Below are 24998 nucleotides of genomic sequence, written 5' to 3' on the forward strand. Positions count from 1 at the left end.
AGCCTCACAAAACCCAGTGGGGTGTGATGGGGACAGGATTGAGGCATCCGAGGGCATTCAGAGAGCAGAGTCCCTGTCGTGGTGTCTTGGCTGAAGTTCACATGTGGGAAAAGTGAGCCACATCTGCAACTTCTGGGTATTTGAGCCAAAACCTTTGTTCGCTTGGCCTTGGGGTCAGGGTCTGGGACCTGGCAGTCTTTCCCACCAGGCAAGGAGAGTCTGAAAGGGAAGAGATAACAGATGCAACTGAGAACACAGTTCCTGGGGGCCTGGGTTTCTCTCCAATTTCCAACCTTCCAGCTGAGGGCTTTTGATAGTGGATGGTCTGGGGGTAAGTCAACTTACTACCTTTGTGTCTTTTCCCCTAGTGAGCCAGCCACCTTGTGGCTACAGGGCCTCGGAACAAAATGCCTGTCTGCCTGGATCGCTTTCTCCTTCCACTCCCAGGCATCCCCCAGCCAACTCCTATTCATCCATGAAGTCCCAGCTTAAATGGCACTTCCTCACGAAATTTTTCTAATGATTCCTCCCTCACATACACCTCTGATGCTACATCCTATCAGGACCCCATTATACCTTTTCACCACATTCTTCATAACACAAATTGTAGCTGTCCCTGAATAATCATTTGTGTACGTATTTATTTAATATGTATCTCCCCTGCTATCCTGTAAGCTCCAGGGTGGCAGGAGCTGGAGCCATTTTTTTTACAGCTTAGGTATTTCCATTCCTCCTTTAGGCTCACTGTGGGTGCTTAATGAGTATTTACTGAAAGAGAGGATGGCTGAATAAAGCAAAGGAGAGCCTGGGAATGGTGGATGGGGGTCCTAAGGTATCTTGCCAGGGCAACAGGATGGTGAATTCTCTCTGCTAGGACTGAAGCATTTGCTAGAGGACAAGATTTTCCCCTAATGTCTTCATTTTTTAATTGCTTTCTAGGAGATAAATGTGCATAAAATTCTCCATGCAAAGTGAACCTTGTAATAATAACAGTTACCGTTTATTGAACACTTATCTTTACCGTGCTGTAGGCTTTATTTGCATTAATCATAACAACTCTCGTTTACCAAGTAGTCACCGATGCACCAGGTGCTGTTCTAAGCACTTTCCAAGCCATAACTCATTCATTCCCTGCCCTATAGAGGTGGATACTCTTAGTATCCCCATATTACAGTTGAATATGCTGAGGCCCAAGGACACACAGTTAGTGATAGAGCCAGCGTCTGAACTTAAACAGTCTGGCACCAGAGCCTGTGCTCTTAGCCTCTATGCTCCACTGCTTTCCCAATATTACGTTATCTCATTAATCCTTGGAAGAAAACTATGAGGTATTATGATCCCCATTGGACTGATGAGGAAACTGAGCCTCAGAAACTGAGGCTCAGAGGAAACTGAGACTCAGAAACTAAGTACCCAGTGAAGGAGCTGAGACATGAACCCAGGAGTCTATGACTCCAAAGTCCATGTTCTTGCACATGAGGTTATGACTTTGTCCCCTTGGCATCTTCCTGGTATTCGGGGCAGATGGTATTAGTGATTTGAGTACAGAGTTTGAGGACCTGTGCATGTCTGGAGAGATGCAGGGGGTTGTGCCCTGGCCTTGCCATGGCAAAGTGAACCTGTTTGCTGCTAGTCTGAGGGAGCCCACAAAAGTGGAATGAGGCAAGTTTGAAGCCTGCTTGGGTTGACCAAAGGATATTAAAAGAAAATGAAAGTGATAAAATAGTCCACAAGTATTTGGATGTCTTTGAGGGAGTCTTCTGTCTGTGGTACTTGGCCTTATCATTAAGGTCGAAACCTCTGGCTCCTCTAAGCACCGGTGCTTTGCTCCCAGGATGTTCTTCATCCTGCTGCTTGGGGTGCTGTTTTGTGGGTGCAGCCTAAGCCTTGTTTCTCAGTGTTCTGCTCTCCCCAGGAATTACTAGATAATGCCAATGGCGATTTCAGCTTTCCCAGCTCCCAGCTCCCTTGAGAAGGGTCACCTGACCCAGTGGGGCTGGCACAGGTCCTGAAAGAGGAAAGGATTCATTTAATGCTAATGAGTTGTCAACTTATCATGAGGTCCTGCAACTACTCCTCACATTCTGGGTTCAAACCCCTGTCCCTTACTGGCTGAAGGGTTTTTGACAATACTTATTCCCTCCAAGCCTCATTGTTTTCATCTGTAAAATGGGGGTGACACATATAGCATAGACACTACATATGCATGGGTCTGTTGGGGGAAGTAATAAGACAATGCATGCAAAGCCCTCAGCACAGAGCTTAGGACACAGTAAGTGATCAGTGTGGGCTTGCTGTTGCTGTTAATACTGTTGTCACCACGCAATTAGCTTTCCTTTTTGTGAATGTGGGAGAGCATGTAGAGCTGCTATCTGCAGCTTTTCCAGAGCAGGTAGAGCCACTCTTGGTACAGAGAATGGGCAGTCTGGGGGAACACTTGCCTCACCTGTCTGAAAAGCAGGGCTGGCCTATGAGAGCTGCATCACCCTGTAACTCTGGGGAGATGGCCCTGTTGGTGAAGGGCTCCCCGGTCACTCTACACAACAATCCCAAACTCCATTTTAAGCATCAGTTTTGTGTTTCAACAACAGCAGAATTTTTAGATCTGTAAGAATCCAGTAGCTCATCCCCTCCTTCCAAGACTAAGTCTTCTCTCCATTGTCTTCTTCCTGTAATAAGTAAGCCTGCCTGGATACCCGTAGTGACAGGGGGCCCACTACCTAATCTCACAGTCAACAATAATTATTTTTATTAATATTAGCAAATATGTATTAAAAACTTGTTATTACCAAGCACTGTGTTAGCACTTGGCATTTAATCCTTAAAATGGCCTTTTGTATTTGACCCCCCTTCTTCAGAATGAACAATTAAAACTTACTAGGTTAAGTCACATGCCTAAAACCACACAACCCATATCTTTAACCCTTGTGCTGCAGAGCCTAGATATTTATATGTCTACTCGTGTGGATTTCTTTGCTTAATTGTCCTCTACCTTCTCCCTCTCCTTAACTGTTCATTAGTGCTTCATTCTGGGAAAGTTAACTCACTTAGACTACGATTGCCTGAAGCTGGTTTTCATAAGAGCTAATATCTAGTGAACATTGATTATGTGCCAGGCATTGTCATAGGTGTTCATTTACTCTTGTCCTTAATCTTCATGACAGTCTTAGAGGCAGGTGCTGTCAGTCACACATTTTGTAAATGAGGAAACTGAGGCACAGAAGCTTAAGTAATTTGTCCCAAGTCACTTACCCGCTGAACCCACGGACTGACCCTGGAGCATAAGCTCCTAACCACTGGGATTTCCTGCCTTCTCCAGAACTAGGAAAGGACTAATCTTGTCAGGCTGTTAGGCAGGTTTCAAAGTCACTCCACATTTTCCTTCTGAAAGTCAGCCGTTATTCTGCTTTTCACCCTGCTTTTTCTCCAGGAAATGTGTATATCCTTGACATGTTTTCTTTTGATCTTTGAAAACAGTTTTCTATTTTTAAATTATTACATGTTCATTGTAAACATTCAAATAGTATAGGTAAACAAAGAAAGGAAGGAAAATCACTTGATTTCTAAGACAGGTAAACAAAGGAAGGAAGGAAAATCACTTGATTTCTCACCACCCAGAAAGAGCCACTATGTACCAATGATTTGGTGAAGTTCACTCTAGGCACCCTGCTGTGCAACATTTGCACATTCATAGTAGGCACATTGCATATGCCTGCACGTTTACAGGAAGACTTTTTTTTTACTGAACAACATGGAGAAAGTTCCACATTATGGCACATAGATTCACACCATCCTTTTAAGTAGGCTAATAGCACTTTGTTGTCTAGTTATACCATGATCTATTCGAATAATATCCTTTTGTGGATATTTAGGTTGTTTCTAAATACTTGGTATTATTAATAATTCTGTAAATAACATGTTTTGCTATGTGAACCTTGGAGCACTTGTCTAATGATTTTCTTGGAACAAATTTGTGGAAGAAGAATTGGTGGATTAAGGTACCTAGGCATTTTACATTTTGTTGACATTATCTCTTTTCCTTCCAGAAAGTTCTACTAGTGGGCAACCCTACTATTACTGCATAAGAAGGTCTTTTCACCAGGGCTTCTTTGTCACTGTGTTTGGTCAGTTTCTGATGATTTTTTTCATCATTGCCAATAAAATGGGAGAGAAATTGTGTCTCATTATTCTCACTATGGTATTTATTCAAGATTGGGCATTTTCCATGTTTATTGGTTTTATGCTACATTTGGTACAGATAAAAAATGAAAACTGGAAAGTGAGAATTTAAACAATTAAGCTTCCACAAGAGTGGAAATTCTTGCATCCTAGACATGACCTAGGAAGCTTAGCAAATATAAACATTTCCACTTTTAAAAAATTGCATATTTACATTCCAGTTCTTTTGCCTGCAACGCCCACCATGACCTCTACACAGACAGATCCCGAGGACACCTGGCTAAAGGGAAGGACCTTCTGTAGGCCTCAGATCTCACACGCTCCCAGCTGGCCATTAGTTGATAGGGAGTTACCTGGGCCTTGGTAGTTAGGGCTTAATGAATATCCTGGCCAGAGCCCAGAATTGCTCCCTAGAGGTGATTGCAGCCACCCCTTTCATGTGCAGTGGCTGGGGGTCATTGCTGATCTTTGCAATACTTCATTCTCTCTTCCCTTGATTATTAACTTACTGACACAGACCAACTGTTTATGTTCCAACCGTGCCTTTGGTCCATATCAGATGTTCCTCATGAAATTGGTGTCAACTTAGTAGGTACAGAAGTTGGTACTTAGTACTATCTCTGTAGGTCTTAAACTTCAGACTTTCTCTGGAATAGACTCCCAGGTCTCCTCTCTGGCATGTATTTAGGCTATACAGTGGAGGGTTTGGTACATAAGCTTTAGCTCTGATTGATTTGGACTAGAATCTTCCACTTTTCTGACTATTGACCTGGAACAAGTAACTTGGCCTTCATGAAACCATATAGAGTTGTTGTGAGGACTACATGAGATAATCTATATAAAGTAATCAGCACAGTCAATGTTAGCTTTTCACATAGAACCTAACTGGAGACTATGATCTCATGTGAGTGGTCTGGGCCCATCCACTTTCCCTTGGGAGAGTAAACTACAGGTAAGTTTATAGGAGGAAACATACAAGGATGGCATTCCCAGGAATTCTGCCCATCTCCCTGCCACCTCTGTGTTTGTGTACCATGTTTGTGTTACATTTGTCTCCCTGTACAGTGATCATCTGATGACATTCAGTCTCCTCAGTTAGACTGCAAGCTTCCTGAGAAAGGAAAGTGCTCACAGTCCACTCGAGCTCCTGGTCCCTACCCCCAGCGTGACACAGAGCAAGTGTTAAGTAAATTCTTGTCAAAGGAATGAATATAATCCCATATTACCTTCATTTGCCTTAGCTTCTATGGCATGTGATAGTTTTATAGTTAGCATGGAATAAATATTTGTGTAACTAATTAAGAGCAAATAAATTAATTCACTTCCAACTTGCTTTTCCTTTTAATGATATATTATCAATGATATATTTTCAGTAGTTCTCCGTGATGAATGAACTATGTCCCTTAGTATATTATGCTTGTTCTATTTATGACTCAGATTCAATTTGGTTAAACTTTATTGAGAACCTGTTATGATCTGGGCACTGTGATATACATAGTGGAGACTACAAAGAAGAATAACACCTAAGCCCTATTAAAACGCTAAGAAGGGACCTGGTAATGCGACTTCATACGGAATCAGTCTCTGGGAAGTGGTACAGAGTTGGGGATGACTTGGAGGAGAATACTTGATTCATTTCATCTATTCAAATCCTGTTGTATCGGGGTGCTCCAAAGGTGCTTTACATTTCAAATGGGGCTTGAACTTTGTCCTTTGGGCTAGGAGTCAGCAGGGTTTTTTGGGGGGTTTTATTTTTTTTGTTTGTTTTTTTGTTTTTTTTCTGTAAAGGGCCAGATAGTAAATATTTCAGCTTCACTGGCCATAAGGTTTCTGCTGCAACTATTCAAACTCTGCTGTTGTGTCAAGGAAGCAGTCATAGACAGTATGTCAACAAATGGCTGTGTCTGTATTCCAGTAAAACTTAAATTTATGAAGCAGCCAATGGAACAGATTTGGCCTAGGGAGTATGGCATAGTAAGCCAACCCTGGCTTTAGGCAATGGGGAGTGACTGGTGGGGTTTGAGTGGAGGTACTTGATTCTGTTTCTGTTTTTCAGAGAAGGCTCCGTTTGCCTACACCTTGCCATTTCCTTTCTCCTTCTGAACTTAGAGTCAGTAATAATAACCCTTACTATTTATACCATACTTTACAACTTACAAAGAATTTTCAAATCCCGTGTCATCACTCCTAGGGATGTTGGGAAGCATTGCCCCTGTTTCAAAGAGGAGCAATCAGATCCAGAAGAGTTAGATGGCTTGTCCTAAGTTACAGAGGTGGAACTGGAGCCCACACCCCCTGAGGCCAGGTTCAGGGCTCCAGTCAAGACCCCTTGACCCATCCTCTGCCACACGCACGCACTCCATTTAGCCAGCCAGCTGTCTAACCATTTTATGTGTAGGTCATGTTTCCTCAGCTGGAGGATGCATCCTTAAAGGGTAGGAATATGTCTTATACTCCTTTTACATCCTCCAGCGTAGGAGGCACAGTGCTGAGTTTGTGGGATCTGATCTCTCACCCCTGGGTCTTGTGGTTCTTCCCATCAAAGTTTCCATTCCCTTCCATCTGTATTCAGTTGACTGTTTGGTCAAATCTGTTGGCAAGCATTACTGCATACCCACCTGAAATCAAAGAGTTAATGTTTGCAGTCCAAGCCTTTATTCGTCTTTCCAATTTGAAAATTGCCCCAGCAGCTTTCTCAATAAGGAACAGAGGGCTGGTAAATATTTTGGGTCTGTCTTAATCTACACTTTCCCCCAAATGGTCAAGGAGTCAAAGGGAATTGGCTTTCTTTTTACCATCTGGAATTACTAAGCAAAAGTATACTTGGAGACAAATTAGGAACCAGAAGGCCAGTTTAAGATCAAAACTCATATATTTGGACTCTAGAAAGATATTTGATTTGTAGTGATCATGAAATCTTTTTCTTATTTTTCACCGTGCCATGTTTGACCTTTTCTCACAATTTCTGCTCTTTATACCAGGTCTCCATCATCTCCCATCTGTGCCACTGAAAGAGAGGTCTCCATTCTTCCCCTCTTTACCATCCATTCTCCACACAGCAGCCAAAGTGATCTTTATAGAATTTAATCACATCACATCAGGCCCCTGTTTGACACCATCCAAAGGTAGCCTACCAAATTTAAATTAAAATCTAAACTCTTTACAAAAATCTTCTAGAAACTACATCATCTGGCCTTGCCTACCTTCCTGACCCCATCTCATCTCAGACTACTTTTCCCCTTGCTTTCTATGACCTGGGTCCCCCAGCCCTGGACATGCCAGATTCATTCTTTGTCATCTGACCTTTGCACTGGCCGTTTCTTTGGTCTGGACTGCTCTTCCCCCAGACCTTTCCGAGGCTGGTCTCTCTGTGCATCAAGGCTCAGCTCCAAGGATGTCCTCTCCAGGAAGCCTTCCCTAACCCCCTCTCCATCCTCCATGTCCCTCTGTGCAGCTGTGCCCTAGTCTATTAGCGTGCTTATTTATTTGTTGATTGTCTGTCTTTGTCCCTTTTATTGAGGAACCTCAATAAACTTTTAAGGAATGAATGAGTGCGTGAATTCTTAGAGTCATACAGAATCAGAAATAGCACAGAGAACTTTCAAATCTGGAACCTTGAGGAGCATCTCATTCAGTGGTTTTCAAATCTCCTTTAGCTGTGGAATCGTATTTCCAAATCCAAGCTGAAGACCAGTCCCTATATCTAAGACAGAATAAAGCCAAGCTGTTCTAGAAAAAAGTGTGGGATGCAGTGCTCCCCCAGTCACTCTGAGCCACACCCTGGAGTCCTAGGGTTCCAAGCAGGCCCACTTCGAAAACCACTGAGACAAACCCTTTCATTGTACAGATGGGGAAACTGAGTCTCTGAGCAGCTCTCCTCTACCTGTAATGTCCTTAAGAATACAGGGTCAGTGGTTTGTATCCCAGACCCCAGAATGGTCCCTGGCACACAGCAGGAGCCCAGGGCAGGTCTGTTGAGCTGTTCAGGTGATACTGAGTTGAAGGCAGAAGTGGAACTGGATGCCAAGTCTGGGGCCTCTGTTCTACAGTGCAGCAGTGAGATGGAGGGACCTTGGCTTCCATCAGGTTCAGGGTCTGGCACCTCGTTTAGAACCAGACCTAGTGGGGAAGACCAGCTTCCTGCTCCCCTTCTACTACTCCAGCCCTCGGATTGCATTTGTCAAAGAACAAGGGAAGTTAGGGTTGCCGTCTACTGACTCTTTATTCTTTTTTTTTTTTAACATCTTTATTGGAGTATAATTGCTTTACAATGGTGTGTTAGTTTCTGCTGTACAACAAAGCGAATCAGCTATACGTATACATATATCCCCATATCTCCTCCCTCTTGCGTCTCCCTCCCACCCTCCCTATCCCACCCCTCTAGGTGGTCACAAAGCACCAAGCTGATCTCCCTGTGCTATGCGGCTGCTTCCCATTAGCTATCTATTTTACGTTTGTTAGTGTATATATGTCCATGCCACTCTCTCACTTCGGCCCAGCTTACCCTTCCCCCTCCCCATGTCCTCAAGTCCATTCTCTATGTCTGTGTTTTTATTCCTGTCCTGCCCCTAGGTTCATCAGAACCTTTTTTCTTTTTTTCAGATTCCATATATATGTGTTAGTGTATGGTATTTGTTTTTCTCTTTCTGACTTACTTCACTCTGTCTGACAGACTCTAGGTCCATCCACCTCACTACAAATAACTCAATTTTGTTTCTTTTTATGGCTGAGTAATATTCCATTGTATATATGTGCCACATCTTCTTTAGCCATTCATCTGTCGATGGGCATTTAGGTTGCTTCCACCTCCTGGCTACTGTAAATAGTGCTGTAGTGAACATTGTGGTACATGACTCTTTTTGAATTATGGTTTTCTCAGGGTATATGCCCAGGAGTGGGATGGCTGGGTCATATGGTAGTTCTATTTTTAGTTTTTTAAGGAACCTCCATACAGTTCTCCATAGTGGCTGTATCAATTTACATTCCCACCAACAGAGCAAGAGGGTTCCCTTTTCTCCACACCCTCTCCAGCATTTATTGTTTGTAGATTTTTTGATGATGGCCATTCTGACCAGTGTGAGGTGATACCTCATTGTAGTTTTGATTTGCATTTCTCTCATGATTAGTGATCTTGAGCATCCTTTCATGTATTTGTTGGCAATCTGTATATCTTCTTTGGAGAAATATCTATTTATATCTTCTGCCCATTTTTGGATTGGGTTGTTTGTTTTTTTGATATTGAGCTGCATGAGCTGCTTGTATATTTTGGAGATTAATCCTTTGTCAGTTTCTTCATTTGCAAATATTTTCTCCCATTCTGAAGGTTGTCTTTTCATCTTGTTTATGGTTTTCTTTGCTATGCAAAAGCTTTGAAGCTTCATTAGGTCCCAAATGTTTATTTTTGGTTTTGTTTCCATTTCTCTAGGAGGTGGGTCAAAAAGGATCTTCCTGTGGCTTATGTCAGAGTGTTCTGCCTATGTTTTCCTCTAAGAGTTTTATAGTGTCTGGCCTTACATTTAGGTCTTTATAATCCATTTTGAGTTTATTTTTCTGTATGGTGTTAGGGAATATTCTGATTTCATTCTTTTCCATGTAGCTGTCCAGTTTTCCTAGGACCACTTACTGAAGAGGCTGTCTTTTCTCCATTGTATATTCTTGCCTCCTTTATCAAAGATGAGGTGACCATATGTGTGTGGGTTTATCCCTGGGCTTTCTGTCCTGTTCCACTGATCTATATTTCTTTTTTGTGCCAGTACCATACTGTCTTGATTACTGTAGCTTTGTAATCTAGTCTGAAGTCTGGGAGCCTGATTCCTCCAGCTCCATTTTTCTTTCTCAAGATTGCATTGGCTATTTGGGGTCTTTTGTGTTTCCATACAAAGTGTGAAATTTTTTGTTCTAGTTCTGTGAAAAATGTCATTGGTAGTTTGATAGGGATTGCATTGAATCTGTAGATGGCTTTGGGTAGTAGCATCATTTTCACAATGTTGATTCTTCCAATCCAAGAACGTGGTACATCTCTCCATCTGTTTGTATCATCTTTAATTTCTTTCATCAGTGTCTTATAGTTTTCTGCATACAGGTCTTTTGTCTCCTTAGGTTGGTTTATTCCTAGGTATTTTATTCTTTTTGTTGCAGTGGTAAATGGGAGTGTTTCCTTAATTTCTCTTTCAGATTTTTCATCATTAGTGTATAGGGATGCAAGAGAATTCTGTGCATTAACTTTGTATCCTGCTACTTTACCAAATTCATTGATTAGCTTTAGTAGTTTTCTGGTAGCATCTTTAGGATTCTGTATGTAAAGTATCATGTCATCTGCAAACAGTGACAATTTTACTTCTTTTCCGGTTTGGATTCCTTTTATTTCTTTTTCCTCTCTTGATTGCTGTGGCTAAAACTTCCAAAACTATGTTGAATAATAGTGGTGAGAGTGGGCAACCTTGTCTTGTTCCTGATCTTAGTGGAAATGGTTTCAGTTTTTCACCATGGAGAATGATGTTGGCTGTGGGTTTGTCATATATGGCCTTTATTATGTTGAGGTAAGTTCCCTCTATGCCTACTTTCTGGAGGGTATTTATCATAAATGGGTGTTGAATTTTGTCAGAAGCTTTTTCTGCATCTGTTGAGATGATCATATGGTTTTTCTCCTTCAATTTGTTATGGTTTATCACATTGATTGATTTGTGTATATTGAAGGATCCTTGCATTCCTGGGATAAACCCTACTTGATCATGGTGTATGATCCTTTTAATGTCCTGTTGGATTCTGTTTGCTAGTATTTTGTTGAGGATCTTTGCATATATGTTCATCAGTGATATTGGTCTGTAGTTTTCTTTCTTTGTGACATCTTTGTCTGGTTTTGGTGTCAGGGTGATGGTGGCCTCGTAGAATGAGTTTGGGAGTGTTCCTCCCTCTGCTATATTTTGGAAGAGTTTGAGAAGGATAAGTGTTAGCTCTTCTCTGAATGTTTAATAGAGTTCTCCTGTGAAGCCATCTGGTCCTGGGCTTTTGTTTGTTGGAAGATTTTTAATGACAGTTTCAATTTCAGTGCTTGTGTTTGGTCTGTTTATATTTTCTATTTCTTCCTGGTTCTGTTCCAGAAGGTTGTGCTTTTCTAAGAATTTGTCCACCTCTTCCAGCTTGTCCGTTTTATTGGTGTATAGTTGCTTGTAGTAATCTCTCATGATCCTTTGTATTTCTGCAGTGTCAGTTGTTACTTCTCCCTTTTCCTTTCTAATTCTGTTGATTTGAGTCTTCTCCCTTTTTTTCTTGATGAGTCTGGCTAATGGTTTATCAATTTTGTTTATCTTCTCAAAGAACCAGCTTTTAGTTTTATTGATCTTTGCTAGTGTCCTTCATTTCTTTTTCATTTATTTCTGATTTGATTTTTAATTAATTAATTAATTAATTAATTAACTTTTTGGCTGCTTTGGGTCTTTGTTGCTGCACACAGGGTTTCTCTAGTTGTGGTGAGCAGGGGCTACTCTTCGTTGCGGTGCATGGACTTCTTATTGTGGTGGCTTCTCTTGTTGTGGAGCACAGGCTCTAGGTGCACAGGCGTCAGTAGTTGTGGCTCACAGGCTCTAGAGCGCAGGCTCAGTAGTTGTGGAACATGGGCTTAGTTGCGGCACATGGGCTTAGTTGCTCTGTGGCATGTGGGATCTCCCCAGACCAGGGCTCGAACCCATGTCCCCTGCATTGGCACGCGGATTCTTAACCACTGCGCCACCAGGGAAGTCCTTCTCATCTGTTTTTTTAATTTCTTTCCTTCTGCTGACTTGGGGGTTTTTTTGTTCTTCTTTCTCTAATTGGTTTAGGTGTAAGGTTAGGTTGTTTATTTGAGTTATTCCTTGTTTCTTGAGGTAGGATTGTATTGCTATAAACTTCCCTCTTAGAACTGCTTTTGCTGCATCCCATAGGTTTTGGGTCATCATGTTTTCATTGTCATTTGTTTCTAGGCATATTTTGATTTCCTCTTTGATTTCTTCAGTGATCTCTTGGTTATTTAGTAGTGTATTGTTTAGCCTCCATGTGTTTGTATTTTTTACAGTGTTCTTTCCTGTAATTGATATCTAGTCTCATAGCACTGTGGTCGGAAAAGATACTTGATACAATTTCAATTTTCTTGAGTTTACCAAGGCTTGATTTGTGACCCAAGATACGATCTAACCTGGAGAATGTTCCATGAGCACTTGAGAAGAAAGTTCATTCTGTTGTTTTTGGATGGAGTGTCCTATAAATATCAATTAAGTCCATCTTGTTTAATGTGTCATTTAAAGCTTGTGTTTCCTTATTTATTTCATTTTGGACGATCTGTCCACTGGTGAAAGTCGGGTGTTAAAGTCCCCTACTATTACAGTGTTACTGTTGACTTCGCCTTTTATGGCTGTTAGCATTTGCCTTACGTATGAGGTGCTCCTATGTTGGATGCATAAATATTTACAATTGTTATATCTTCTTCTTGGATCGATCCCTTGATCATTATGTAGTGTCCTTCTTTGTCTCTTGTAATAGTCTTTATTTTAAAGTCTATTTTTTCTGATATGAGAATTGCTACTCCAGCTTTCTGTATTTAATTTTTGATAGTTTGATTAATATGTGTCTTGGCGTGTTTCTCCTTGGATTTATCCTGTACGGGACTCTGCGCTTCCTGGACTTGATTGACTATTTCCTTTCCCATATTAGGGAAGTTTTCAACTATAATCTCTTCAAACATTTTCTCAGTCCCTTTCTTTTTCTCTTCTTCTTCTGGGACCCCTATAATTTGAATGTTGGTGTGTTTAATGTTGTCCCAAAGGCCTCTGAGAGTGTCCACAATTCTTTTCATTCTTTTTTCTTTATTCTGCTCTGCGGTAGTTATTTCCACTATTTTATCTTCCAGGTCACTTATCTGTTCTTCTCCCTCAGTTATTCTGCTATTGATCCCTTCTAGAGAATTTTTAATTTCATTTATTGTGTTGTTCATCATTGTTTGTGCACTCTTTAGTTCTTCTGTGTCCTTGTTAAACATTTCTTGTATTTTCTCCATTCTATTCGCAAGATTTTGGATCATGTTTACTATCATTACTCTGAATTCTTTTTCAGGTAGACTGCCTATTTCCTCTTCATTTGTTTGGTCTGGTGGGTTTTTACCTTGCTTCTTCATCTGCTGCATATTTCTCTGTCTTCTCATTTTGCTTAACTTACAGTATTTGGGTCTCCTTTTCGCAGGCTGCAGGTTCGTAGTTCCTGTTGTTTTTGTTGTCTGCACCCAGAGGGTAAGGTTGGTTCAGTGGGCTGTGTAGGCTTCCTGGTGGAGGGGACTGGTGCCTGTGTTCTGGTGGATGAGGCTGGATCTTGTCTCTCTGGTGGGTAGGGCCATGTCCGGTTGTGTGTTTTGGGTGTCTGTGAACTTATTATGATTTTAGGCAGCCTCTTTGCTAATGGGTGGGGTTGTGTTCCTGTCTTGCTAGTTGTTTGGCACGGGGCGTCCAGCACTGGACCTTGCTGGTCGTTGAGTGGAGCTGGGTCTTAGCATTGAGACAGAGATCTCTGGGAAAGCTCTTGCAGATTGATATCACGTGGGGCCAGGAGGTCTCTGGTGGACCAGTGTCCTGAACTTGGGTCTCCCACCTCAGAGGCTCAGGCCTGACACTGGCTGGTACCCCAAGACCCTGTCAGCCACACAGCTTGCTCTGGGCTTCTGTTTTGACGATGTGGCTCTGGAGAGCTTGGGCCACTCTTCTGGGAATTGGCTGAGGAGAACCATGAGGGCGCCGAGCATCTTGAAAATGCAGAACCAGTGTGGCGGCCGCCCTCTCTTCCAGGACGAGCAGAAGCCTCCCCAAGATGAGTGGGGTAAAACCCAAAATGCTATGGGAGCCGCCATGCTCGTGGAGAAGAACCTGAACCAGGCCCCTGTGGACCTGCATGCCCTGGGTTCTCGCCTCTTTATTCTTATTCTTTCTTCTCCCTTCTCTTCCTTTTTTAAATTATAAAATGTTCCAGGTATGCACAACAGCACAGAGGAGAGTACAGCGAACATAGCAATCACTGTGAACCTACAGCCTAGCTTCAGAAAGAAAATGTTACAAATCCAGCGAAGCCTTCCTCCTCTGTTCCCTCTCCTCCCTCCTTTTATTCCCCTCTTCTCCCTCCTTTTATTCCCCTCTTCTGTCTTCTCTTGCCCTTCTCCTCCTCCTGATTTCCCTCTCCATCTCCCCGCTGCTCTCTTTGCCCTGACACCTCTCTTGCACTGTCTTTATCGCACCCTCCTTCCTCATCCTTGTCCCCTTCTCCTTTTCTTTTCTTCTTCTCCAGCCCCTTCTCTTGCCTTCTCATTCTCCCTTGCATCTTTAAGAAGAGCTTGTGGGTCAGCGATTCACTCCTCTGGCTGTTCAGTGTCAAGGGTGGGAACCAGTATCCCTTAGAATTGCTTCTCCTACAAACCTTAGCGTACTTGCCCTGCAGGGACAGTTCTCTGGTCCACACATCCCCTAGCTAGAGGCACTAGCCGTTCCTGCTGGTACATCAGAAAGGTCACCCCCAGCTTGCTCTCTCCAGGGTAGAAGTGTTACTACCTTCAGATGCAATTGCTGGTCACTTCTTCCAGCTTCTTCTCACAAAGGAAAGAGCAATAGTCTGATGAGATATCTCGGTATTTTACTCAGCCGTTTGAATTTTTTCCAGAAAGATTTCCTGATCTCTCTCACTGCGTTTTATTTCACTACGCATCACTGGGGACGTTTTCTTACCATTTTTAAGGTTATACTCTTTGGACTTTAAAGAATTTGATTTACTCTTCCCGAGGCCTGACACTGGGGGAGCTGCCTGCTGAGACATGCGGAAGAATCTGGACCATTTTGTATTTGTCACCAGAGGAGTAACTCTGTGTCCGATGAAAGTGGGGCACAGGGTTGAGTAGTTACATCTCAGTCCTCTTCTCTATCAGCTCAAGTCCAGGAGAGCCAGCAAGAAGCTGGGCAACAATGATTTGTGTTGTTTAAATGGATTCATTCATCGGGTATGGAGTTGGATTAGGCCACATCTAGATTCCTTTTCAAGGTAGAGGTGTCCATACTTCCTGTTTCAATTTGTGGGGAGGGATCAGTTACAGCAAAAGAAGGCAGGAAACTCCTTCCCCATTTCAGTACGACCTTCTTTGGTTTTGTGGCACCTGTTTCCTTCTTAATCGGTCTGATTTACACTTGGTAATCTCATTCTGTAATTGTCTGAAGCTGTTATGAATACAACAGGAAAAGTCTCCCCATTCCAAAGGGACCTATACTCCTGTGTAAACCAGCCAAATGCATTTGGTTGATTAAAATTCTAGTACTTATGCTAGAAATAAGAATGACTCCAGTCACCCTTTGGTCTTTAATAGAAATGCTAAGGTTTTTTCAAAGTGTTTTCAGATTTACTGGCCCATTTGGGCCTCACACCAATTTCTACCAAGACCAGACATTATCACTCCCATTCTGCAGATGAGGAAATTGTGGAAGGGAGGGGCAAGATTTACCCAAGATGAGTGTGGTCAGCTATGGCCAAAGGGACCTCAAAACTTTTTAGATCAGGGAGTGTCCACTGGGGCTGGAGGAAGGCCAGCGCCCACCAGAGGGGCCTTGGGTGAATGCCAGCAGAAGTGGCCCACAGCACGGCCTTGTCGGGGACCCGCACCACAGACCCAGCAGGGACAATTGTCATTGTCAGGCCCTGGACTCTGCAGCACTCCACCCACTCCAGTACCGCAAAGCATTGGCAGGCAGCAGCAGTGCAGGCTTTCCCGCTGCTGGATCCCAGCCTGCACTGCAGAATTTTCACAAGGAGGAGGGAAGGGTGGGAAGTTTATGGTCTGATCTTAATCACAGATGAACCGAGAACCCTGTGGCAGCCAAAAGTTTGCAGACTACGCAGGACTCGGTGCTGTTAAAGAGCCCATCCCTCGATTCTGAGCCGAGCAAACGGTGTGCCCAGCCCGTAGCATGTGCAGCATGTGCAGCATGTAGTAGGTGCTCAAAAACAGTGGCTTCCATTGTTCTCATTTTTACCACAATTACCATGATGCCTTGGGCCCCAGCCCACACAGGGGACAGAGGACAAAATCCCAGGGTTTGAAAGTGCCTGCTGGGAGCTGTGGCAAATCTCAAGTAACATTATGGAGTGAAGTGAAGTAGTAAAAGTGAACTTTAAGGAGAAAATGCTGTCAAATGTCTCCTCTGGTTTTCGTGTTCTCCACGAGGCTTGGTGTTTCCCAAGGGACCACAGATGTCTCTGTGGCTTTTTGTTGTTCGTTTCCTCCTCTCTGACCCTGTCCCGGTCCTCTGGTGCAGACACCTCAGACCGTTGCTGGAATCAGAGTCCCCTGCTGGCTTCCCGTACGGTCCCCACAAGTGCTAATTCTGAAACCCCATCTGCCTCCCTTGCAGGTCACAGGTGGGTGAGGACACCTCTCATTGCCTCTCACTTGACGGGCCCACGGTGTTGGCCTAATGACAAGGGTGCCCTGTGGCATTCTGATATTGGTCAAATCACAAAAGGATGAAAGCTCGAAAGAAAAGAAAAAAGGACGAAAGGTCGTGTTTAAACATCTGCCCTCCTCCGCCTTCTTTCTCCTTTTCTTCTCTGCCTTCCTCTTCCTCCTCATTCCCTTCTTTCCTTCTTGCAAGGAGAAGGGCATGTGGGCAGAGAGAGCCAGGCAGCCTCAGCCGCCTTCTTACCCTCCAGGGTAGGAGATGGAGAAAAGCACTGAGCTGGGCAGACTGCTTTCCCAGGGCCCAGGGGTCCTCACTCTTAGGCACCTGCAGTCCCCCGAGTCTCCACCCCTGCCGCTAGCCTGGAGAGAAGCACCTGGCATTCATTATCCTATCCTGCTGAGAGCTCCCCCAGGGCCCCATGCACTCCCCAGACTCCAGCCACCAGGGCCCCTGCCCTCTCTCCATAGCCACAACTCTAACCATAGCCCCCAGGAGTAAGGGTGGTATTCCATCTGCTGGAACTGAATACTTATAATTATTTGGTGTGGCCTTTTTCCTAATAAAGAGTTATTTGCATGTTCACACCTACACTTGCTGAATGACCTAGAACAAGTCACCGGACCTCTGTGAGCTCAGTTTCCTCATTTTAGAATGAGAAGAATATCTGGCTTATGTCCTGAAGTGTCTGGCACATAATAGGTATAGTAAGGATCAGCCAGCAGACCTCTTGGCTTCCTTCCTTCCTTCTTTCCTATTTTCTGGCTTGGCCGTTGTCCCCTGATTGCCCCCACCCCCATCCCCTGCCCTTGTCTTGCTTGAACAGAGACCTTTATACAAATGACATGGTCTCAAGCCAGGCCCTGGCTACCCTCCACAATTCCTGCTGGTCTTGTGTTGGAGGTTGGCTTGCTGGACAGAGGCACAGGGGCTGGGAGGGGCACCCAGAGCACTGGGACAGGAGGAGGAAGCCAGAAACACTGCTGCCGGGTGTGTGTGTGTGTGTGTGGGGGGGTGATGGTGAGCAGCTCCCTAAAGCTCACCTCAATATTCCCTAGAATGAGGTCCACAACCGCACAGGCCAGAGTCGCTATGAATGGCTGTCTTCATCTGAAATACCAGGATCCCTGTGGAGCGGTTTGGAGTGGTCAGATCATTTAGGCAGTATAGCATGATGGGCAAGAGCATACATTTTGAAGATGGACTGCCTAGCTTTGGATGCTGGCTCTGCCATTTTCTGAATCTGTGACTTAGGGTAAATTACCTAACCTCTCTGTGCTTCGGTTTCTCCATCTGTAATATGTGGCTAATAACATTACTTCATAAGCTGGCTGTAAGGTTTAAATGAAATTACACTTGTAAAGCATTCAGGGGAGGCCATGAGCACTGAATAAATGTTGGCTCCTGTTATTATTCCTAGTATCATGACTCTTGGCATCATCATCACCATCATTACCATCAAAGTGTGAGAACCAACAAAGGTTTCTATCACTCACCAGACATGCTGCTCAAACTCTCATCTATGAAACACATGTATTTATCATTCATCTCCTACCTACTACACTCAGTGGTTGTGAGAACTGACTGATATAGAAGTGAATGCACGTGATAGTTTACCATAAAAAAGCAGATATCATAAAACTAAAAGCAATGGTAACCAACAGAAGATAGGAAGCAAAAAACAGAGTTAGGAAAGAGGAGAAAAACTGAGCATAAACTTTGGTGTGAGCTTCCTAGTAAACCATGGCAAAAAGGGAAACCCTGTGGGGCATGTCATTATCATTACTTAGTGCATAAAATAGGTCATTTCACCACAAGTAATGACCTTTTTCATAGCTTTGAGCTCTAAGAAAAATTTACCATGAGAATATTCACTATAAAAAGTTTTTTCAAATCTAAAATTTCAGGCCTAAACTCCAATAGAAAAGATAATTCTGATGAGATTTGGGAAGTATCACGATAAAATTGGTTGAAGGAATGTGAGTTCTTTAACCCATATAAGAGAAATAGGTTCCAGGTGAAGACTTCACTACCCCGTCAAGTGGGGGGATGGGGGCAGCATTTTTCTGTGATGTTTCTGAAAAAAGGAATCAGAACTCCTTGGTTGAGTGCCTCAAGGATGCAAACTAAGTTTCAGCTAAAGGTAAAAATTCCCCCAAACTCAAGTAATCCAACAGTGGGGTGAACTGGCTGTTAGGTAGTGAGCTCCCTGCCCATGCAAACGTTTGTCTGGATGGCCAAACTTTCAGGGCCAAGTGGGGAGGTTCATGGCACTGCCAGGGAGAGTAGAGATGACTCCTGCACCCCAGGCCACTTTCATATTTTCCAAGTCCATGTAATATAGGAGCAGACTCTCCAAAGATGAGATGAGCTTTTCTCCCTTGAATGTAGATTAACAGCTATAACAAAACCCATTTCCTACCAATCTGCTCCCTTAGAAATCAAGGAGCAGGCTGGCTAGAGCAACCAAATCCCTTTTTAAATTCTTACTTAAGATAAAGACTATTAGCAGCTCATTTGGCCAAGCAATTGTCAGCAGATTTCAGGAAATGTTCCCCTTGTCAGAAGTGACTGTGTCACTTGTCACCAACCTCCTGTGTGTCCCATCTGCCATCAGCATAAGCAAGTGCACATCCCTGGGGCTCCCACAGCCCCAGCCCTGCTCTCCTCCATGCAGGCATTCATCAGCTGGACTGCCATCATCTCCTCCCTCACTGGGGCTCTTTTGGGACAGGGCCATATCCTGCTCAGCATGTATGACCAGTGCCTCCACAGTGCCAGGCTCATAGCAGACAGCTGTAGCATATGGCTAGGAGCATGGGCTCTGGAGCCTGACAGCCTGCGTTTGAATTCTGGTTCTATCATTTATTAGCTGCGAGCTCTTTGAGCCTCAGTTTCTCTATCTGTAAAATGGGATTGATAAGAGTACCCTGTGCGTGTGCATGTGCGTGTGTGTGCGTGCGCACACACGCAATTGTAGTATGTGTTAAATGAGGTAATAAAAGGTAAGCTTTTGGCAAGTGTTTGCCTTACCTGTTGTATCAGAGGTTGGCAGACTATTTCTATCAAGGGTCAGATAGTAAATATTTGCAGCTCTGGAGGTCTCTGTTACAACTATTCAGCTCTGCCATTGTAGCATGAAAGCACCCATAGGTAATACATAAATGAATGAGCCTGGTGGTATTCCAGTAAGACCTTATTTACAGAAACAGGGAGTGGAAGAGATGTAGGCCATAGTCTGCCAATCCCTGTGATTATAGGAAGCAGTAAGTGAGATGATCAGATAGAAAACTTAAGCAACCACAGAGGCTACAGGGAAGAAATGAAAGGTGGTAGAATGGTGATTTCAACAGTAGTGCTCAGTGGTTAAGGACTCAGGCTGTAGAGTCAGATAGATCGGGGTTTAAATCTCGTTTGGGTGGATGGTGTATGCTCTCTGTGTCTTGGTTTCCAATTACATAAAATGCTAAATGGTGAGTAAAAGGGACCTATCTCAAATGGCTGATGTGTGGATGAAAAGAGATGATGAGACAGAGTGCTAGGCATCTAATAAGATGTTAGCAAGTGTTAGCCACAAGGATGGTGATGACAACGTGACTGTTGAACTGAACTAAGGGAGATTGAACCACACCTACTCTTGCACTGAGGATGCCCACACGGAATGGCTCATTAGGTAGAAAAAGGGCTTCCGATCCTGAGAGTGGCTGGCACCCTGCAATGAGCCTTCTATTCCACTGTCCATGAGTGGGGCCAGTATTCCTGGCTTTCTCCCTGCAGAGGCAGATATAATAAGACCTTGGTGGGAGAGCCTGCCTACCACCTAGAAACATGATGCTAAATCAGCACCAAAATCAATGGCTACGATCCTCGTGTGTGTCAGAAACGAGCCAGTCTTGCCCTCCTCAGGTGGATCTGCAGATAGCTAGAGGGGCCAAAAAGATCAGTAATGGAGAATATGAATTTTTGTCCTGGGCTGTGCAGAGCCACTTGGAGACTTGAGTTTGGAGCAGGTCTGGGAAGGCCTTTGACTTTGAATTGCTTTTGTTGGAGATTAGTGTCCTGGGAAAGGATCTCTGCATATCACATTTTGTTCAGGGAAGATATTGCTGTCAAAGGTGAGGCTCACGGTGTTCCTCTCCACTCCTTGTTGATGCATGAAGACTGCCTAACCAGTGGGTCTCCACTATGTTCATACTGTGCTTTTTTTAACTCCAGACGTTTTTATGTCTCTTTTCTTTTTTTTTTTTTTTTTTTTGCGGTACGCGGGCCTCTCACTGTTGTGGTCTCTCCCGTTGCGGAGCACAGGCTCCGGACACACAGGCTCAGCGGCCATGGCTCACGGGCCCAGCCGCTCCGCAGCATGTGGGATCTTCCCGGACCGGGGCACGAACCCGTGTCCCCTGCATCAGCAGGCGGACTCCCAACCACTGTGCCACCAGGGAAGCCCTATGTCTTATTTTCTTTGCCTCAGGTTTCACAGAAAAAAAAGATATTCTGGAGTCCTATAGCCCCAATTAATGCTATCAGGCCTCTATACCCTAACCATATAGTAATTGGTATTGATTTTCAGTTATGTCATTTCTCTCTACTGAGATGATGGGATTTTCCCAAAATGTCCTATCTTTTTTCCCCATGACTAGAAACCACAAACTCTCTTTTCCTTTCCTCCCTCCCTCCCTCCCTCCCTTCCTTCCTCCCTTCTCTCCTTTCTCCCTCCCAATATATTTTTATCAAACACCTGATACGTGCCAAAGATTGTGTTGGGCATCAGGAATACCTTGACGTTCTCGAGTCTAAAGGATGAGATGGGCAAGCTACAGACAGTGTGGTAAGAGGCAAGCTCTAAGCAAGTTTCGGGTACTGTGGAAACCTACCTACCAGGAGCCTGACCCATTACTGTAGTGGGGAAATGCTTCCTGATGGAGGTGACCCTTGAGCTACATTTTTTAGGATGAGTAGGAGTTCAAGTACGTGAAGATGAAGGAAGAGGCAAAGTCAAAGGTGTGCCTAGTCCAGGCAGGGAAATGAATGTTGTTCCCTCTCCCTGAACTTGGTTATTTGGTGGGGCAAGGGCGTGTGGGAAATGTCAGGAGAAGACTGGCTGGCAGGAGGCAGGGCATATCAGGGCTTTTAGGCCAAAGAGATCTTCTGGAGCTACTGTTTCTCTGATTTGGCTGTAATTATGTCAAGAATGTCATCTCCTTTGTCCACTGCTACTAATTAGTTATACATGCCTTTGATGAATAAGGTGATAAAGTAAGTTACTTATGACTTAATATGTAGAGTTTGCTACCTGCTGTCTTTCAATACATGAAGTCCGTTGGGAGACGGGGAGCAAGAAAAGGGCTCTTGATGGTGAAGAAAACCGGAAAGTATTTCCTCCTATTACCAAGACGCATGTAAAACCTGTTCTGGAATTTAATTTAAGTAAATGGATAAAGACAAGCAAAGAGTTGATTAGCAGTTCACCATGTGCCTAGCACTGTGGGTCACCCGGGATAAAACTGGAATAGCAAACAGTCGTGGTCCTGCCCATGCTGGAACTTAGCCGTGGGTAGGAAAGATCAATGGTAAGCAAATAAACACACAAATAACTATGCAATTATAAGATGTGCTAAGTGTTGTGAGAAAAGATGGCGTCCTCGGCGGGAGTAATAGGGGGACCAAATTCACATCGAGGATGAGGGAAGTACTTTCTGAGAAAGTGACGTTTGAGCTCAGGAGTGATGGCGCGAGTGATCTAGGTGAGCGGCTGGGCCTGGAAGGAGGGTGTTTCAGGCAGAAGAACGCTGTGCATCTTGGTCCCAAGGCGAGGAGGTGCTTGCCCTTTGTAATAGCTAAAGAAAGGCCACTGTGGCTGGAGCCCAGGTAGCAGGCCAGGGTGGGCCCTGAGAGGATGGGCAGGAGCGGTAATGCTGGTCCTAAAGGTCACGTTAAGTCTCTCAGGTGATTCTGAAAACAGCAGGATGACTTTAAGAGTTCCAAGCAGGGTGTGTGGGTGTGTGTGTATGTATGAGAGAGAGAGAGACATGAGCACGTTCGTGTTTTAAAATGAATCTTCTTGTTGTCCTGAGAAAAATAGTTATACAGGGACAAAATAATGGGTTCAAACCAGGATCTTCCATGGGCACTTGTAGGATTTTCTGGATCCTCTCAGCCATGGGCTATGATGTGACCACCATGTTTGCTTACGTCTTTTGGCAAGGAAGGCACCCCCTTCTTCTGTGTGGTGGCCAGTTTGTAAGAGTGCCTGGTCCTGGGGGCAGTGACGCCCTCTCCTACCTCGTGTTTAGAACCCGGGTGCTGTGCACCATACCATCCATCTAAGGCATCACCCTTCAGAAGAGAAAGGTCACCCAGATGTGCAGTCAGTCAAACTGTTTGGTTCTCTATGCAGGGTTACTACAGGGGCCACAATACAAATGAGAGTGCATCTTGACCTTCAGGGACTATGCCATCCATCAGGGCAGACAGCGCAAAAACATGAAAAAGACCAAGGGAAGTGCAGGAGAGTAATGACAGGTTAGTCCAAGCATGTGTTAGCTCCCCCGATAAGGAGGTGATGAACTGCCAAGACGACCTCTCCCAGGAGTGAAGAGCTGTGATAATAAGTAACATCACTGAGCAGTTACTGTGGACCAGGCGCACTTTTAAAGGCTGTGAATTCTATTTCACTTAATCTTCACAGCTACACAGTGAGCTCCAGTTTAGGAAGCTGAGGCACAGAGAAGTTGAGTAACTTTGCTAAGCTCCCACAGCAGTAAGTAGCACAAAGGGGTGGGAACCCAGGGACTTATACTCGAGAGCTCATGCTCTTAGCTTCGATGTGATTGAGTCAGGTGGAGTGGCTCCCTAGAGGGAAAGGCCATGGCCAGGGTCGAGAAAAGTAGGAAACAGTGAGTCTCAGCTGTTTTATAGGTTGCATGCTGCTGAGGTTCTGTGGGGCCATCTGAGAACTAAGGTTCCCCATGTGGTGCTGAGTGTTTTATAGAGCGGAGAACCCTACTCCTGTCCATGTATTCCTTCCTCAAAACCTTCCCAAGCACCCTTGATCTGCAGGAACTGGGATGGGTACTGGGTTACAGCAGTGAGTTGAGATGTTCCCCCAGAGCTCACTGGGTAGTGAGAGAGTCATAAAAGAAAAGGGTTAATTTCAATGCAGTGTGATAAGCACCCACCATGAGGAAGCCACATGCTATAGGAGTCCATAGGAGCGGCAGGCGTCGATGATACGTTTTTGTGGTGGCTTGAGTGTGAGGTGCCATGGGTAGGGGAGTCTCTTCAAAGAAAGGGACATCGTGTGTGAGCATGGAAGATGAGCAGGACTTAGCCAGGTGAAGGGTTTGGGGGTGGCAGCAAATGGGGCAACGGAGGAAGTAAATCACTTCAGGAAACACTATGCGGGAAGCCCTCCAAGCATGGAAATAAGAGAGAGCAGGTTCTCTGGAGGAACAGGAGGGTAGAACGCATTTGGGGAAGACGTGAGAACAGAGGTAAGTCTGGAGAAAGGTTGGTGGGGGCTGGGTCATCTTTCAGGGAGTTTGGACCTCACCCTGAGGGCAACGAAAGCCTCCCTGGCTTTGAGGGGAGCAGAAGGTAACAGATTCTTGGGGGCAGTCTGATCCTTTGTATGAGTCTTGGGTTACAGTGATGTGCTGACGGCGTCTTTAGCAAGAGGCCTGATGATCTGGCCTCCAGAGAGTGGTTTGGCTCTGAGGGTGGTTTTCCCCCTGCATCTTAATGGAAGTTGTCTCTCCTTTCTGCATTGGGCTTACCAAGTAGCTGAGGTGTGTTTTATTTTTTAAAGAACCACTTGCTCCTCTGTACGGTCTGCCTGTCTATGGGATTTCTCCCAGGGTGTTCAAACATTACCTCCAAGGTCTCATTTCTGGGCAACTTCTCCTTAGTGGGAGTCATGAAGGGAGGCTGTAGGTGAGCAGGGGGAGAGCCTGTAGGAGGGGGAGGGGGAGGGGCAGCAGGGATCGTGATGGCGACCTCAGGAGCCCCCTTGGCTCATCTTGTCTCAGTCACATGGGGGCCTCCCAACTTATTTTTCCCCCTCGTGTGGGCTCCCCAGTCCATTAAGAAGGCTCCCCAGGAATTCCCTGGTGGCGGAGTGGTTAAGAATCCGCCTGCCAACGCAGGGGACACGGGTTTGAGCCCTGTTCTGGGAACACCCCACATTCCGTGGAGCAACTAAGCCTGTGCACCACAACTACTGAGCCACGTGCCACAACTACTGAAGCCCGTGTGCCTAGAACCCGTGCTCCGCAACAAGAGAAGCCACTGCAATGAGAAGCCCGGGCACCGCAACCGAGAGTAGCCCCCACTCTCCACAACTAGAGAAAGCCTGCACACAGCAATGAAGAC

At 44.7% G+C, this 24998-nt stretch overlaps 1 protein-coding gene across 1 annotated transcript in view; it reads left to right on the forward strand.

Annotated features, from left to right (window-relative positions):
• Positions 1 to 24998, forward strand: part of DOCK2 (dedicator of cytokinesis 2) — a gene marked incomplete at both ends in the record, with an annotated part of 408698 nt that overhangs the window by 209720 nt on the left and 173980 nt on the right. The window lies entirely within an intron of this gene.

The sequence above is a fragment of the Hyperoodon ampullatus genome (genome assembly GCF_949752795.1).
Source record: "Hyperoodon ampullatus genome assembly, chromosome: 4".
Lineage (NCBI taxonomy): Eukaryota > Metazoa > Chordata > Mammalia > Artiodactyla > Ziphiidae > Hyperoodon > Hyperoodon ampullatus.